Source organism: Nerophis ophidion, linkage group LG22, assembly GCF_033978795.1.
Source record: "Nerophis ophidion isolate RoL-2023_Sa linkage group LG22, RoL_Noph_v1.0, whole genome shotgun sequence".
Lineage (NCBI taxonomy): Eukaryota > Metazoa > Chordata > Actinopteri > Syngnathiformes > Syngnathidae > Nerophis > Nerophis ophidion.
The window spans coordinates 5503600-5522194 of NC_084632.1; the positions used below are offsets into that span (position 1 = coordinate 5503600).

Here is an 18595-nt window from a genome sequence, read left to right on the forward strand (position 1 = left end):
CCTCTCACATGCTAAGCGAGCGCTCTATAATTTGAGCTAATTCCCCTGTTCTGTCAATGGTGTGTTACCCTTTCAGTGCATTCATCTCACCCACAGTCCATGTGTTCTACACATATGGGTTACAATCAGGTAGAAAATGGAAGGATGGGTTACGATCAAGCTCAGGTTGGGGTTTCAATTTGAGCCTTATGTTTATTGAAATCAGTTCAGATATATTTTCTCCAAGAAGAACAGTGTTAGGAACAATACCAACAGAGAATATAAGCATTGATGTGCTACTTCTCACATGCAAAATAAACGATGTAGTATAAAAAGCAAATTTGTATTTGAGTTTCAGATTGAGGTTAGAATTTACTAAATCCATCGGAGACTTTGATTTATTTGTCAAGAAGAACATTGTTAAGAACACAACACTTGGGGAATGCGGGTATCAATCCCAATACATCCTGCATGCGAAGTTAGGGTTTGGGTTTTTATTTGAGACTTTGGGTAATCAAAACTATTTCAGCTTTCAAGGGGAACAATATTTGAAAACATGATATTTGGAGAATGCGGGCATTGATCCCGCTACCTCTCACATGCAAAGCAAGCGCTCTACCATTTGAGCTAATTCCCCTGTTGAAGAAATCGACCATCGTGTCTTCTCGGATGTCAACCTCAACTATAAGAAGTATCATTTTCAGCCAACAACATTATGTTGAAACATCATCAAAAAGAATTAGGTTGCCAAGAGGGTTGGATGATGGACTTCTAATCCATTGTGTTCTACACACATGGGTTTATTTACGAAAGAGTCTTATTAGCATATCAATATGAGGATGGGGTTTACTAAAACTATCTTAAACAATGATTATTTCAAGAGGAACTGGATCAAGAATGTATGTTTTGGGTATGAATCTGAGGTTGGGGTTCCCTAAAACGTTCAGACAAACCTTTTTTCAAGAGGAACAGATTAAAAACACTAATTTTGGAGAATGCGGGTATTGATCCTGCTACCTCTCTCAAGCTAAGCAAGCGCTCTACTATTTGAACTAATTCCACTATTGAGGTATTGCACTGTTATGCTTCCATAGTCCATGTGTTCTACACACATGGGCTACAATCAGGTAAAAATATGCTTGGATGGGTTACGATCAAGCTCGGGCTGGGGCTTCAATTTAAGGCTTTATTAAAACCATATCAGACTTTTATTTTCCTTAAGAAGAACATCCTTAGGAACAATATCAACAAAAAATGAACTTAGTAATCCTCAACCTCTCATGCAAATTAAACAAAGTAGTATTATAGCGAATTTGTATTTAAATTTCAAGTTCAGGTTAGGATTTACTAAATCCAATCCAGACTAAGATTTATTTCAAGAAGAATACGGTCAAGAACATAACATCGGGGAATGCGAATATCGATCCCAATACCTCCCACATGGGAAGTTAGGGTTGGGGCTTTGTTTTGAGACTTCCATCCATCCATCTTCTACCGGTTTCCCTATAAGGGTAGAGGGGAAGCTGGAGCGTTTCTCAGCTGCATTCGGGCAGAAGGCGGGGTTCACCCGGGACAAGTTGCCACCTCATCACAGGGCCAACACAGACAGACAACATTCACACTCACATTCACAGACTAGGGACCATTTAGTGTTGGCAGTCAAACTATCCCCAGGTGCATGTCTTTGGAGGTGGGAGGGGCTTATGCCCAGGTACATGTCTTTGGAGGTGGGAGGGGCTTATGCCCAGGTACATGTCTTTGGAGGTGGGAGGAAGCCTGGAGGGAACCCATGCAACCACGGGTAGAACATGCAAATTCCATTTTGAGACTTTGGTTTATCAAAAACTATTTTAGACCATTTGTTTTTTTTAAGAACAGTGTCATGAACAATACCAACATAGAATATGAGTACTGATGTTGCTCCCTAAGGTAGCATTTGAGCCCATTTGTACTTGAGTTGAATCTGGAATAGGACTTAATGAATCTAATTTAGTCATGAGATTTTTTTAAGACGAACAGGGTTTAAGAACATGATATTTGGATAAGACAGGGGTTATGTGTTCATTTTTTCGGATCCTCATCAGTATCTTGGCAGCATTGATTTGGATGTGTTGGCGTTGTGGAATTCTCTTTACAACGAGATAAAACAACTGTAAAAATATATTCCAATTTAAAAAAATATATAAAGATAGAACAATAAGATCATATGGACAGCCATAAGTGTTTACATTTTGTTTTTTATTGATTATTTTACTTATTTTTGGTCTGGTTTTGTATTTGCTCTGTATCATTCCATGAGGTGTATATTATATTATTACTATTATTTTCTTGGTTTGGTTTATACTTTATGACGTTTTGCACTTGTTGTGTTTTTTGTTTTTGATTGTTTCATTACATTTGGATATATGTGTCGGCTTAAATGATATTCATGAAGTAAGATAATGTATTATGTCAAAGGGGGCAGGAAATTATAAGATTTTCTTCATCCTGCTCCTTCTCAGGAATTGTGTGAATTTAAATTGCATAATTGTGATATAATTATGTATCGTTCTAAATGCACATCAATGAATGAGATAAATAAGAATGAAATGAAATTAAATATTAAACATAAACAACTAAGATACAGTAATCATATCAAACATAAACAACTAAGATATAGTATTGATATTGAACATAACTAAGATACAGTATATATATTAAACAAACAACTAAGATACAGTATTTACATTGAACATAAACTATGAAGATACAGTATTCACATTGAAAAAAAAAAAAATGAAAAAAAAAAGTTCTCCAAAGTTGCTATCTCTCACCTGCAAAGCAAACAATCTAGAATTAGAACCAATTTATATTTGGGTTTTATATTAGAGTTACGATTAGAATTTATTCAAGACAATTCAGACTTTGATTTTTTTTCTCGTAGAAGAACACAAGAAGGAACTTTTGGAGAATGCGGGCATCGATCCCGCTACCTCTCACATGCTAAGCGAGCGCTCTACCACTTGAGCTAATACCCCTGTTATAGGAAGTGATCGCTACTTTTTAAGTGAAGTGAATTATATTTATATAGCGCTTTTCTCTAGTGACTCAAAGCGCGTTACATAGTGAAACCCAATATCTAAGTTACATATAAACCAGAGTGGGTGGCACTGGGAGCAGGTGGGTAAAGTGTCTTGCCCAAGGACACAACGGCAGTCACTAGGATGGCGGAAGCGGTAATCGAACCTGCAACCCTCAAGTTGCTGGCACGGCCACTCTACCAACCGAGCTATGCCGCCCCCCAGTGACATCAACTTTAATCATAGTCAGTGTTCTACACACATGGGTTGCGATCAAATTAAGGTTGAGACTTGGGTTTATGTTGCTAGCTAAGACAGGCAAAGTAAACGCTATCGAATTAGAGCAAATTTGTATTTGGGTTGAGGACAGATTACTGAATCGAATCCAGCCTTGAATTTTTCTCAAGAGGAACAAGGTTTAAGAACAAAGTATTTGGAGAATGCAGATATCAATCAATCCCGTTACTTCTCACATGCAAAGATCAGTGTCAAGTATTCAGCGCTGGGTTATTATCAAGATGAACAAGTTTTAATATAACCTTTGGAGAATGCGGGTATTGATCCCGCTACCTCTCGCATGCGAAGCAAGCGCTCTACCATTTGAGCTAATTCCCCTGTTTTCCAATGAGCCACTACGCATTCTGTGACATCACTCTCATTTATAGTCCATGTGTTCTACACACCTGGGTTACAGTCAGGTAGAAAATGGATGGATGGGTCACGATCAAGCTTGAGTGGGGTTTCAATTTGAGACTTTGGTTTTTTTAAACCATTTCGGACTTTTATTTTCTCCTAAAAGAACAGCCTTAGGAACAATACCAACAGAGAATGAAAGCATTGTTTCTTATTAACATATCAGAATGAGGTCGGAGTTTACCAAAACCATTCTTAAATTTTTTATTTCAAGAGGGACAGGTTCAATAATGCAACTTTTGGAGAATGCGGGCATCGATCCCGCTACCTCTCGCATGCTAAGCGAGCACTCTACCATTTGAGCTAATTCCCCTGTCAATAGAACTGTTCGCCGCACGTTTTCCTGTATGGACCTCACCTACGGAAAGTATTGTTTATGGATGTTCTCATTCATCCTGGTCCTTGTATTCTCAAAACATTCAATTGATTGCAACTGGACTGCTCGGTTTGTTCCATGTTTGCCTTAGATTGGTCAGATTTAATCCAACTAGATCTGCCCAATCTAAGGCTCTATTCCAACAGCCTCCCCTCCCAATGTTTTTGCCTTCCTTCTTTGGTTTTTCAACTTCACATCAATCAAAAAGCGTTGGAATTATCCGTCAGGTCGAAGTATTTGTGGATCAGAGGTTTCTTGATGCATGTTGTGGTGTGAGGAGTTCTTTGAGGTAATGTGAGGCGTGTCCATGACTGCATTACTGGGTCAACGGGCAGATTTTGTATTCCATGCCAGTGTAGCAAGTGGAGAATAGGAGTAATGTCTTTATATTTTCGGACCCTCATCAGGTTCTGGGCAGCACTGTTTTGGATGTGTTGGCGCTTTCAAAAGCCGCTACTGCTCACATGCAAAGAAAACTTTTAGAGACCATTTATATCTGGGTTTCAAATTAGGGTTAGGATTTACTGAATCCAAGTCAGATTTTGATACAAGGAGAAAATGGATCAGAACATAACATTTGGAGAATGCAGGTATTGATCCCGCTAACTCTCGCATGCGAAGCAAGTGCTCTACCATTTGAGCTAATTCCCCTTTTGGACCTGATGAGCCACTTAGAGTTCTGTGACATGAAACTCACCCATAGTCAATGTGTTCTACACACTTGGGTTACAGCCAGGTAAAAAATGGATGGGTTACGATCAAGGTCAGGTTGGGGTTTCAATTTCAGACTTTGGTTTGTCAAAACCATTTCAGACTTTTATTTTCTTTAAGAAGAACAGCATGAAGAAAAATACCAACAAAAAAAATACAATTATTAATACACATGCAAAGAAAACAATTTAGTATTAATGTATTTGAGTTTGAAGTTTAGGTTAGGATTTACTAAATCTAACGCACATTATGATTTTTTCCCAAGAAGAACACGGTCAAGAACATAACACTTGGAGAATGTGGGCATCAATCCCACCATCTCCCGCTTGCGAAGTAAAGGTTGGGGTTTTGATTTGAGACTTCCATCCATCCATTTTCTACCGTTTTTCCCTTTTGGGATTGCAGAGGGTGCTGTAGCCTATCTCAGCTGCATTTGGGCACAAGGCGGCGTACACCCTGTTGTTTTCACGTAACCCAATAAAAAGGTGTTAGATTTATCCGTTAGGTACGGAGTAAGGGCAAAAGTATTTGTGAATCGGAAGTTTCTTGATGCATGTTGTGGTGTGAGGAGTTCTTTGTAATAATGTGGAGCATGTCCATGAACGCATTGGTAGGTCAACAGGAAGGTTTTGTATTCAGTTATCTCCCACATGCAAAGTAAACGATATGGCATTTGAACCCATTTGTATTTGGGTGGAATATAGACTAAGATTTACTGGATCTAATTCAGATTTGGGTTATTTTCAAGAGTAACAGTGTTTAAAGGGGAACATTATCAGCAGACCTATGTAAGCGTCAATATATACCTTGATGGTGCAGAAAAAAGACCATCTATTTTTTTAACCGATTTCCGAACTCTAAATGGGTGAATTTTGGCGAATTAAACGCCTTTCTGTTTATCGCACTGGAGGCGATGACGTCAGAATGTGACGTCGCCGAGGTAACACAGCCCCCATTTTCATTTTCAACACATTACAAACACCGGGTCTCAGCTCTGTTATTTTCCGTTTTTTTGACTATTTTTTGGAACCTCGGAGACATCATGCCTCGACGGTGTGTTGTCGGAGGGTGTAACAACACTAACAGGGAGGGATTCAAGTTGCACCACTGGCAAGAAATCTGCTGCCAGACCCCCATTGAATGTGCCGGAGTGTCTCCACATTTTACCGGCGATGCTAAAGCAGACATGGCACAGAGATGTATGGATAACCTGCAGATGCATTTGCAACGATTAAGTCAACGAAATCACAAAGGTGAGTTTTGTTGGTGTTGACTGCCAGCTAATCGATGCTAACATGCTACGCTAATCGATGCTAACATGCTATTTACCGGCGGTGCTAAAGCAGACATGGAACAGAGATGTATGGATAACCTGCAGATGCATTTGCAACTATATTACGTTTCCTTCCACCCACATTTAATGCGAAAAAAACACTTCCCAATCGACGGATTTAAGTTGCTCCAGTGTCAAAAGATGCGAAAGTCCTGATCGTTTGGTCCGCACATTTTACCGGCGATGCTAACGCAGACATGGCACAGAGATGTATGGATAACCTGCAGATGCATTTGCAACTATATTACGTTTCCTTCCACCCACATTTAATGTGAAACAAACACTTCCCAATCGACGGATTTAAGTTGCTCCAGTGTCAAAAGATGCGAAAGTCCTGATCGTTTGGTCCGCACATTTTACCGGCGATGCTAACGCAGCTATTCGGCCATGCTATGGCTATGAATAGCGTCAATAGCTTCAGTTTCTTCTTCAATACTTTCATACTCCAACAATCTGTTTCAATACATGCGTAATCTGTTGAATCGCTTAAGTCGCTGAAATCCGAGTTTGAATCCGAGCTAATGTCGCTATATCTTGCTGTGGTATTCCCATTGTTTGTTTACATTGGGAGCACTGTGTGACGTCACAGGGAAATGGATAGTGGTTTCGAAGATAGCGAAAATAAGGCACTTTAAAGCTTTATTTAGGGATATTCCGAGACCGGTAAAATTTTGAAAAACACTTCAAAAAATACAACAAGCCACTGGGAACTGATTTTTATTGTTTTTAACCCTTTTGAAATTGTGATAATGTTCCCCTTTAAGAAAATAATATTTGGAGAATGCGGGCATCGATCCCACTACCTCTCGCATGCTAAGCGAGCGCTCTACCATTTGAGCTAATTCCCCTGTTCAATCACGTGTTCTCGGATGTCGACCTCACCTATAAGAAGTATCATTTTCAGCCAACAACATTAAGTTGAAACATCATCAAAAAGAATTAGGTTGCCAAGAGGGTTGGATGATGGACTTCTAATCCATTGTGTTCTACACACATGGGTTTATTTACGAATGTGTCTTATTAGCATATCAATATGAGGTTGGGGTTTACTAAAACTATTATAAATAATGATTATTCCAAGAGGAAATGGGTCAAGAATGTATGTTTTGGGTATGAATCTGAAGTTCGGGTATACTAAAACGTTCAGAGAAACCTTTTTTCAAAAGGAACAGATTAAAAACAGATTTTGGAGAATGCGGGAGTCGATTCCACTACCTCTAACATGTTAAGCAAGTGCTCTATTATCTGAACTAATTCCCTACTGAGGAACTGAACTGTTATGCTTTCATAGTCCATGTGTTCTCCACACCTGGGTTACAATCAGGTAAAAAATGGATAGATGGGTTACGATCAAGATCAGGTTGGGGTTTCAATTTGAGCCTTAGGTTTATTAAAAACATTTCAGATATATTTTCTCCAAGAAGAACAGTGTTAGGAACAAAACCAACAGAGAATGTAAGCATTGATGTGCTACTTCTCACATGCAAATTAAAAGATGTAGTATAAAAAAGCAAATTTGTATTTGAGTTTCAAATTGAGGTTTGGATTTACTGAATCCAACGGAGACTATGATTTTGACTATGATAAGAACACAACACTTGGGGAATGCGGGTATCAATCCCAATACATCCTGCGTGCCAAGTTAGGGTTTGGGTTTTTGTTTGAGGCTTTGGGTAATCAAAACAATTTCAGACTTCAAGCGGAACAAGGTTTAAGAACAGGATAATTGGAGAATGCGGGTATCGATCCCGCTACCTCTCACATGCGAAGCGAGCGCTCTACCATTTTAGCTAATTCCCCTGTTGGAGAAACCGACCATCACGTCTTCTCGGATGTCCACCTCACCTATAAGACGTATCATTTTCAGCCAACAACATTATGTTGAAACATCATCAAAAAGAATTAGGTTGCCAAGAGGGTTGGATGATGGACTTCTAATCCATTGTGTTCTACACACATGGGTTTATTTACGAAATAGTCTTATTAGCATATCAATATGAGGATGGGGTTTACTAAAACTATTATAAATAATGATTATTTCAATACAAGAATGTATGTTTTGGGTATGAATCTGAGGAACAGATTAAAATCAGAAATTTTGGAGAAGCAGGCATCGATCCTGCTACCTCTTGCATGCTAAGCAAGCGCTCTACCACTTGAGCTAATTCCCCAGTCATAGAAAAATGTCCATCACGTGTTCTCCGATGTCGACCTCACCTATAAGACGTATCATTTTCAGCCAACAACATTATGTTGAAACATCATCAAAAAGAATTAGGTTGCCAAGAGGGTTGGATGATGGACTTCTAATCCATTGTGTTCTACACACATGGGTTTATTTACGAAATAGTCTTATTAGCATATCAATATGAGGATGGGGTTTACTAAAACTATCTTAAACAATGATTATTTCAAGAGGAACTTGATCAAGAATGTATGTTTTGGGTATGAATCTGAGGTTGGGGTTCCCTAAAACGTTCAGACAAACCTTTTTTCAAGAGGAACAGATTAAAAACACTAATTTTGGAGAATGCGGGTATTGATCCTGCTACCTCTCTCAAGCTAAGCAAGCGCTCTACCATTTGAACTAATTCCACTATTGAGGTATTGCACTGTTATGCTTCCATAGTCCATGTGTTCTACACACATGGGCTACAATCAGGTAAAAATATGCTTGGATGGGTTACGATCAAGCTCGGGCTGGGGCTTCAATTTAAGGCTTTATTAAAACCATTTCAGACTTTTATTTTCCTTAAGACGAACATCCTTAGGAACAATATCAACAAAAAATTAACTTAGTAATACTCAACCTCTCATGCAAATTAAACAAAGTAGTATTATAGCGAATTTGTATTTAAGTTTCAAGTTCAGGTTAGGATTTACTAAATCCAATGCAGACTAAGATTTATTTCAAGAAGAACACGGTCAAGAACTTAACTTCGGGGAATGCGAATATCGATCCCAATACCTCCCACATGGGAAGTTAGGGTTGGGGCTTTGTTTTGAGACTTCCATCCATCCATCTTCTACCGGTTTCCCTATAAGGGTAGAGGGGGTGCTGGAGCGTTTCTCAGCTGCATTCGGGCAGAAGGTGGGGTTCACCCGGGACAAGTCGCCACCTCATCACAGGGCCAACACGGATAGACAACATTCACACTCACATTCACAGACTAGGGACCATTTAGTGTTGGCAGTCAAACTATCCCCAGGTGCATGTCTTTGGAGGTGGGAGGGGCTTATGCCCAGGTGCATGTCTTTGGAGGTGGGAGGGGCTTATGCCCAGGTGCATGTCTTTGGAGGTGGGAGGGGCTTATGCCCAGGTGCATGTCTTTGGAGGTGGGAGGGGCTTATGCCCAGGTGCATGTCTTTGGAGGTGGGAGGAAGCCTGGAGGGAACCCATGCAACCACGGGTAGAACATGCAAATTCCAATTTTGAGACTTTGGTCCATCAAAACTATTTTAGACCATTTGTTTTTTTTAAGAACAGTGTCATGAACAATACCAACATAGAATATGAGTACTGATGTTGCTCCCTAAGGTAGCATTTGAGCCCATTTGTACTTGAGTTGAATCTGGAATAGGACTTACTGAATCTAATTTAGTCATGAGATTTTTTTAAGACGAACAGGGTTTAAGAACATGATATTTGGATAAGTCAGGGGTAATGTGTTCATTTTTTCGGATCCTCATCAGGTTCTTGGCAGCATTGATTTGGATGTGTTGGCGTTGTGGAATTCTCTTTACAACGAGATAAAAAACTGTAAAAATATATTCCAATTAAAAAATATATATAAAGATAGAACAATAAGATCATATGGACAGCCATAAGTGTTTACATTTTGTTTTTTATTGATTATTTTACTTATTTTTTGTCAACCCGTATGTGTAGAACACTGACTATAATTAGGGTCCGCCCTGCCAGCAAAGGACTCTGTCCTTTGCCATGGCAAGGACCCTATTGTTCCTGTAGCGTTTTATTATTCTTTCTTTCTTCCGCACCGACACTCGCCTATGCGCTGTATTTTGACCCCCTGACCATGCTTCAAAACTCACCAAATTTTACACACACGTCGGTGAGGAGTTTCTTCCCAACATATTAGGGAGCCAAACCCCAAAAATCAAAATTGCGCTCTAGCGCCCCCTAGGAAAAGACAAAAAATGAATTGCTTGTAACTTCGGTTAGGAATGTCGTAGAGACATGAAACAAAATCCTCTATGTAGGTCTGACTAAGAACTAAATTCCCCATTAGAAATGCCTATACCTAAAATCAACAGAAATTTTGCAAAACCCTTTCAAAGCAAAATTTTCGCCAAAAATGCCATTTTTGCCTCTTTGAGCTGTAATTTGACCCCCTTAAAATGCTTCAAAACTCACCAAACTTGGCAGACACATCAGGACTGGCAGAAATTGTGATCTAATGAAAAAAAAAATTTCTAAAACTCAAAATTGCGCTCTACAAAATTTTTGGAATGAAACACAGAAAAAACTGCTTCTAGGAAGAAAACACAGACAAAACTGCTTGTAACTTCCGGTAGGAATGTCAGAAAGACATGAAACAAAAACTTCTATGTAGGTCTTACTTAGACCTACATTTTAATAATTGACAGCTAGCAGAAAAAATCAACAGGAAGTTGGCAATTACCCCTTCAAAATAAAAGTTTTCATGAAAACCCGTCACCTTTTTCAAATCGAAACTCCTCCCAGTGCGTTTGTCGTTTCGGCTTCAAACTCGCACAGGAGAGAGATTGAACCCTTTTAAAAAAAGTGGTCGGACAAAATTGTGATAAGTTTTCCGGTTTTGATTTTACGTGCGTTCAAAGAACCCCTGCGCAAATTTTCCTAAAAAAAATTTTTTTTGCCTCTTTAGGCTGTAATTTGACCCCCTTAAAATGCTTCAAAACTCACCAAACTTGGCACACACATCAGGACTGGCAACAATTGCGAGCTGATGAAAAAACCAAACTCCAAAACTCAAAATTGTGCTCTAGCGCCCCCTAGGAATACAACACGGACAAACTGCTCCTAGGAAGAAAACAAAGACAAAACTGCTTGTAACATCCGGTAGGAATGTCAGAGAGACATGAAACAAAAACCACTATGTAGGTCTGACTTAGACCTACATTTGAATAATTAACATACTTTGGCAAAAATCAACAGGAAGCTAGATATTTTCACTTCAATACAACAACTGCATTACTTTCACAATGCATTAAATAGTGGGACGAAGGCGTCTTAAGCCCTGGGGCTCGGGGGCAGCAACCCAAGGCGCGCTCGCACCTTCGCACCCTAATTTGACCCCCTTAACATGCTTCAAAACTCACCAAATTTGACACTCACATCGGTATGGAGCGGCAGACCAACTTATTAAGCAACCAAACCCCAAAAATGAAAATTGCGCGCTAGCGCCCCCTAGTAAGAGACAAAACACAGACTGCTTGTAACTTCCGTTAGGAATGTCGTAGAGACATGAAACAAAAACTTCTGTGTAGGTCTGACTTAGACCTACATTTCCAATGAAAAACGTCTATACCCAAAATCAACAGAAATTTTGCAAAAACTCATTCAAAGCAACATTTACGCAAAAAAAGCTATTTTTGCCTCTTTGAGCTGTAATTTGACCCCCTTAAAATGCTTCAAAACTCACCAAACTTGGCACACACATCAGGACTGGCAGAAATTGCGATCTAGTGAAAAAACCAAACCTTAAAACTCAAAATTGCGCTCTATTGCAATTTTTGAAAAAAACACAGAAAAACTGCTCCTAGGAAGAGGAAACGGATACACCTGCTTGTAACTTCTGGTAGGAACGTCGGACAGACATGAAACAAAAACCTCTGTGTAGGTCTCACTTAGACCTACATTTTGATAGGTGGCATCTTTCAGTTAAAATCAACAGGAAGTTGGCAATTACCCCTTCAAAATAAAAGTTTTGTAAAAAGCCGTCACCTTTTTCCAGACAAAACTGCTTGTAACTTCTGTTAGGAATGTCGTAGAGACATGAAACAAAGACCTCTATGTTGGTCTGACTAAGATCGGGACTCGGGACACGGCGGCGGCGGCGGCGGCCAACGGCGGACCCGACCAACGCTGCTTGCAGCTTTAATTAAAGTTGATGTCACTTAAAAAGTCGCGACCACTTCCTATAACAGGGGAATTAGCTCAAGTGGTAGAGCGCTCGCTTAGCATGTGAGAGGTAGCGGGATCGATGCCCGCATTCTCCAAACGTTCCTTCTTGTGTTCTTCTACGAGGAAAAATCAGTCTGAATTGGATTGAATAAATTCTAATCCTAACTCTAATATAAAACCCAAATATAAATTGGCTCTAATTCTAGATTGTTTGCTTTGCAGGTGAGAGGTAGCAACTTTGGAGAACTTTTTTTTCTCTTTTTCAATGTAAATACTGTATCTTAGTAGTTTATGTTCAATGTGAACACTGTATCTTAGTTGTTTGTTTAATATATATACTGTATCTTAGTTATGTTCAATATCAATACTATATCTTAGTTGTTTATGTTCAGTATGAATACTGTATCTTAGTTGTTTATGTTTAATATGATCACTATATCTCAGTTGTTTATGTTCAATGTGAATGCTGTATCTTAGTTGTTTACGTTTGATATGATTACTGTATCTTAGTTGTTTACGTTTAATATTTCATTTCATTTCATTCTTATTTATCTCATTCATTGATGTGCATTTAGAACGATACATAATTATATCACAATTATACAATTTAAATTCAAACAATTCCTGAGAAGGAGCAGGATGAAGAAAATCTTATAATTTCCTGCCCCCTTTGACATAATACATTATCTTACTTCATGAATATCATTTAAGCCGACACATATATCCAAATGTAATGAAACAATCAAAAACAAAAAACACAAGAAAAACACAACAAGTGCAAAACTTCATAAAGTATAAACCAAACCAAGAAAATAATAGTAATAATATACGCCTCACGGAATGATACAGAGCAAATACAAAACCAACATGGAACAAACCGAGCAGTCCAGTTGCAATCAATTGAATTTTTTGAGAATACAAGGACCAGGATGAATGAGAACATCCATAAACAATACCTTCCGTAGGTGAGGTCCATAGCTGAAAACGTGCGGCGAACAATTTTATCAGCAGGGGAATTAGCTCAAATGGTAGAGCGCTCGCTTAGCATGTGAGAGGTAGCGGGATCGATGCCTGCATTCTCCAAAACTTGCATTCTGTCCCTCTTGAAATAATAATTCTAAGAATGGTTTTGGTAAACTCCGACCTCATTCTGATATGTTAATAAGAAACAATGCTTTCATTCTCTGTTGGTATTGTCCCTAACGCTGTTCTTTTAGGAGAAAATAAAAGTCTGAAATGGTTTAAATAAACGGGCTTCACGGTGGCAGAGGGGTTAGTGCGTCTGCCTCACTATACAAACTTCCTGCAGTCCTGGGTTCAAATCCAGGCTTGGGATCTTTATGTGTGGAGTTTGCATGTTCTCCCCGTGAATGCGTGAATGCGTGGGTTCCCTCCGGGTACTCCGGCTTCCTCCCACCTCCAAAGACATGCACCTGGGGATAGGTTGATTGGCAACACTAAATGGTCCCTAGTGTGTGAATGTGAGTGTGAATGTTGTCTGTCTGTGTTGGCCCTGTGATGAGGTGGCGACTTGTCCAGGGTGTACCCTGCCTTCCGCCCGATTGTAGCTGAGATAGGCGCCAGCGCCCCCCGCGACCCCGAAAGGGAATAAGCTGTAGAAAATGGATGGATGGATGGGTTTAAATAAACCTTACTGTGGAAGTGGTTGCTACTTTTTAAGTGACATCAACTTTAATCATAGTCAGTGTTCTACACACATGGGTTGTGATCAAATTAAGGTTGGGGTTTTGATTTGAGACTGTTTATTTAAAACTATATCAAACAATTTTTAATTTTTTTAAGAGTAACATCATGAACAATACCAACACAGAATATGAGCATTGATGTCGCAATCTCTCACATGCAAAGTAAACATTGGAGTATAAAAATCTAACTTGTATTTAAATTTGGGTTAGGATTTACTGAATCCAATTCAGACTCTGGGGGAATGCGAGTATCGATCCTACTACCTCCCACATGTGAAGTTCGGGTTGGGGTTTTTATTTGAGACTTGGGTTTATGTTGCTACCTCTGACAGGCAAAGTAAACGCTATCTAATTTGAGCCAATTTGTATTTAGGTTGAGGACAAATTACTGAATCGAATCCAGCCTTGAATTTTTCTCAAGAGGAACAAGGTTTAAGAACATAGTATTTGGAGAATGCAGATATCAATCAATCCCGTTACTTCTCACATGCAAAGATCAGTGTCAAGTATTCAGCCCTGGGTTATTATCAAGAGGAACAAGGTTTAATATAACATTTGGAGAATGCGGGTATTGATCCCGCTACCTCTCGCATGCGAAGCAAGCGCTTTACCATTTGAGCTAATTCCCCTGTTTTCCAAATTGCCGGTACGCATTCTGTGACATCAATCTCATTTATTGTTAATGGGTTCTACACACCTGGGTTACAGTCAGGTAGAAAATGCATGGATGGGTTACGATCAAGCTCGAGTGGGGTTTCAATTTGAGATTTTGGTTTATTTGAACCATTTCAGACTTTTATTTTCTTCTAAAAGAACAGCGTTAGGAACAATACCAACAGAGAATGAAAGCATTGTTCCTTATTAACATATCAGAATGAGGTCGGAGTTTACCAAAACCATTCTCATAAATGATTATTTCAAGAGGGACAGGTTCAATAATGCAACTTTTGGAGAATGCGGGCATCGATCCCGCTACCTCTCGCATGCTAAGCGAGCACTCTACCATTTGAGCTAATTCCCCTGTCAATAGAACTGTTCGCCGCACGTTTTCCGGTACGGACCTCACCTACGGAAAGTATTGTTTATGGATGTTCTCATTCATCCTGGTCCTTGTATTCTCAAAACATTCAATTGATTCCAACTGGACTGCTCGGTTTGTTCCATGTTCGCCTTAGATTGGTCAGATTTAATCCAACTAGATCTGCCCAATCTAAGGCTCTATTCCAATAGCCCCCCCTCCCCAATGTTTTTGCCTTCCTTCTTTGGTTTTTCAACTTCACATCAATCAAGAAGCGCTGGAATTATCCGTCAGGTCGAAGTATTTGTGGATCAGAGGTTTCTTGATGCATGTTGTGGTGTGAGGAGTTCTTTGAGGTCATGTGAGGCGTGTCCATGACTGCATTACTGGGTCAACAGGCAGATTTTGTATTCCATGCCAGTGTAGCAAGTGGAGAATAGGAGTAATGTCTTTATATTTTCGGGCCCTCATCAGGTTCTGGGCAGCACTGTTTTGGATGTGTTGGCGCTTTCAAAAGCCGCTACTGCTCACATGCAAAGAAAACTTTTAGAGACCATTTATATCTGGGTTTCAAATTAGGGTTAGGATTTACTGAATCCAAGTCAGATTTTGATTTTTATACAAGGAGAAAATGGATAAAAACATAACATTTGGAGAATGCGGGCATTGATCCCTTTACCTCTCGCATGCGAAGCGAGCGCTCTACCATTTGAGCTAATTCCGCTATCGATTTTAATGTGCTGCCGCACGTTTTCCAGTATCGACCCCACCTGCAGAAGGTAATCTTCACTACACATTCTGTAACATGAAAGTCACCCATAGTCCATGTGTTCTACACACATGGGCTACAATCAGGTAAAAATATGCTTGGATGGGTTACGATCAAGCTCGGGCTGGGGCTTCAATTTAAAGGGGAACATTATCACCAGACCTTTGTAGGCATCAATATATACTTTGATGTTGCAGAAAAAAGACCATATATTTATTTAACCGATTTCCGAACTCTAAATGGGTGAATTTTGGCGAATTAAACACCTTTCTGTTTATGGCTGTCTGAGCGACGACGTCAGAACGTGACGTCACATCGGTCGTCAACGCCATTTTTCCCTACCACGTCACACGCATCGAGTAGAATCAGCTCTGTTATTTTCCGTTTTTTCGACTGTTTGCCGGTACCTTGGAGACATCATGCCTCGTCGGTGTGTTGTCGGAGGGTGTAACAACACGATCAGGGACGGATTCAAGTTGATTTACATAGACTGTGCATCGATTAGCACGGCATGCTAATCGATGCTATCATGCTATTTAGGCTAGCTGTGTGTACATATTGGAGCATTATGTCTCATTTGTAGCTATATTTGCATCCAGCCTTTCCCTGCACCCACATTTAATGCCAAACAAACACTTACCAATCAACGGATTTAAGTTGCTCCTGTGTCAAGAGATGCGAAAGCCCTCTTTTGTTTTTTACCGGCGATGCTACGACAGAGATGGCACAGAGATGGCAATAATGTCTGGATATCCTGCGACACTCAAAGCAGATGCATTCCCAACGATAAAGTCAACAAAATCACAAAGGTGAGTGTTGTTGATGTTACTTATGACTTATGTGCTAATGGCCGTGCGCAACCCGAGGGTCCCTGGTTCAATCCCCACCTAGTACCAACCTCGTCACGTCCGTTGTGTCCTGAGCAAGACACTTCACCCTTGCTCCTGATGGGTGCTGGTTAGCGCCTTGCATGGCAGCTCCCTCCATCAGTGTGTGAATGTGTGTGAATGGGTAAATGTGGAAGTAGTGTCAAAGCGCTTTGAGTACCTTGAAGGTAGAAAAGCGCTATACAAGTACAACCCATTTATCATTTATAATCAGACATATTTGGTCGCGGCATGACTGCCAGCTAATCGATGCTAACATGCTATTTAGGCTACCTGTATGTACATTTGTAGTTGTATTTGCATCCAGCGTTTCCTTCCACCCACATTTAATGCGAAACAAACACTTACCAATCGACGGATTTAAGTTGATCCAGTGTCAATGCGAAAGTCCTGATCGGTTGGTCCGCACATTTTACCGGCGATGCTAAGACAGACATGGCCGAATAGCGTCAATAGCTATTCGCTCAATAGCTTCAGTTTCTTCTTCAAATTCGCTTTCGCTATCTGCCTCCATACTCCAACCATCTGTTTCAATACATGCGTAATCTGTTGAATCGCTTAAACCGCTGAAATCCGAGTCTGAATCCGAGCTAATGTCGCTATATCTTGCTGTGCTATCAGCCATGTTGTTTGTATTGGAATCGCTATGTGACGTCACAGGGTTTAGGCAAATAGCGAAAATCAAGCACTTTAAAGCTTTTTTTAGGGAAATTCCGGGACGGGTAAAATTTAAAAAAAAAACTTCGAAAAATAAAATAAGCCACTGGGAACTGATTTTTATTGGTTTCAACCCTTCTGAAATTGTGATAATGTTCTCCTTTAAGGCTTTTTTAAAACCATTTCAGACTTTTATTTTCTTTAAGAAGAACATTCTTAGGAACAATACCAACAAAAAATGAACTTAGTAATACTCAACCTCTCATGCAAATTAAACAATGTAGTATTATAGCGAATTTGTATTTAGGTTTCAAGTTTTGGTTAGGATTTACTAAATCCAATGCAGACTAAGATTTATTTCAAGAAGAACACGGTCAAGAACATAACTTCGGGGAATGCGAATATCGATCCCAATACCTCCAACATGGGAAGTTAGGGTTGGGGCTTTGCTTTGAGACTTCCATCCATCCATCTTCTACCGGTTTCCCTATAAGGGTAGAGGGGAAGCTGGAGCATTTCTCAGCTGCATTCGGGCAGAAGGTGGGGTTCACCCGGGACAAGTCGCCACCTCATCACAGGGCCAACACCGATAGACAACATTCACACTCACATTCACACACCAGGGACCATTTAGTGTTGCCAGTCAAACTATCCCCAGGTGCATGTCTTTGGAGGTGGGAGGGGCTTATGCCCAGGTGCATGTCTTTGGAGGTGGGAGGAAGCCTGGAGGGAACCCATGCAACCACGGGTAGAACATGCAAATTCCATTTTGAGACTTTGGTTTATCAAAAACTATTTTAGACCATTTGTTTTTTTTAAGAACAGTGTCATGAACAAAACCAACATAGAATATGAGTACTGATGTTGCTCCCTAAGGTAGCATTTGAGCCCATTTGTACTTGAGTCGAATCTGGAATAGGACTTACTGAATCTAATTCAGTCGTGGGATTTTTTTAAGACGAACAGGGTTTAAGAACATGATATTTGGATAAGACAGGGGTTATGTGTTCATTTTTTCGGATCCTCATCAGGTTCTTGGCAGCATTGATTTGGATGTGTTGGCGTTGTGGAATTCTCTTTACAACGAGATAAAAAACTGCAAAAATATATTCCAATTGAAAAAAAAAAATTCTAAAGATAGAACAATAAGATCATATGGACAGCCATAAGTGTTTACATTTTGTTTTTTATTCATTATTTTACTTATTTTTGGTTTGGTTTTGTATTTGCTCTGTATCATTCCATGAGGTGTATATTATATTATTACTATTATTTTCTTG

The 18595-nt window shown here is 39.7% G+C and overlaps 1 long non-coding RNA gene and 5 other non-coding genes across 6 annotated transcripts in view; 2 read left to right on the forward strand and 4 right to left on the reverse strand.

The window, feature by feature from the left end:
* LOC133540928 (uncharacterized) overlaps positions 1–18595 on the forward strand; it is a 143453-nt gene that overhangs the window by 79450 nt on the left and 45408 nt on the right. The window lies entirely within an intron of this gene.
* Positions 3581–3653, reverse strand: trnaa-cgc (transfer RNA alanine (anticodon CGC)). The gene has a single exon. It is a non-coding gene; the product is annotated as a tRNA-Ala (tRNA).
* Positions 3972–4044, reverse strand: trnaa-agc (transfer RNA alanine (anticodon AGC)). Its single transcript has one exon. It is a non-coding gene; the product is annotated as a tRNA-Ala (tRNA).
* Positions 6927–6999, reverse strand: trnaa-agc (transfer RNA alanine (anticodon AGC)). The gene has a single exon. It is a non-coding gene; the product is annotated as a tRNA-Ala (tRNA).
* On the forward strand, positions 12301–12373 carry trnaa-agc (transfer RNA alanine (anticodon AGC)). The gene has a single exon. It is a non-coding gene; the product is annotated as a tRNA-Ala (tRNA).
* trnaa-agc (transfer RNA alanine (anticodon AGC)) lies at positions 14933–15005 on the reverse strand. The gene has a single exon. It is a non-coding gene; the product is annotated as a tRNA-Ala (tRNA).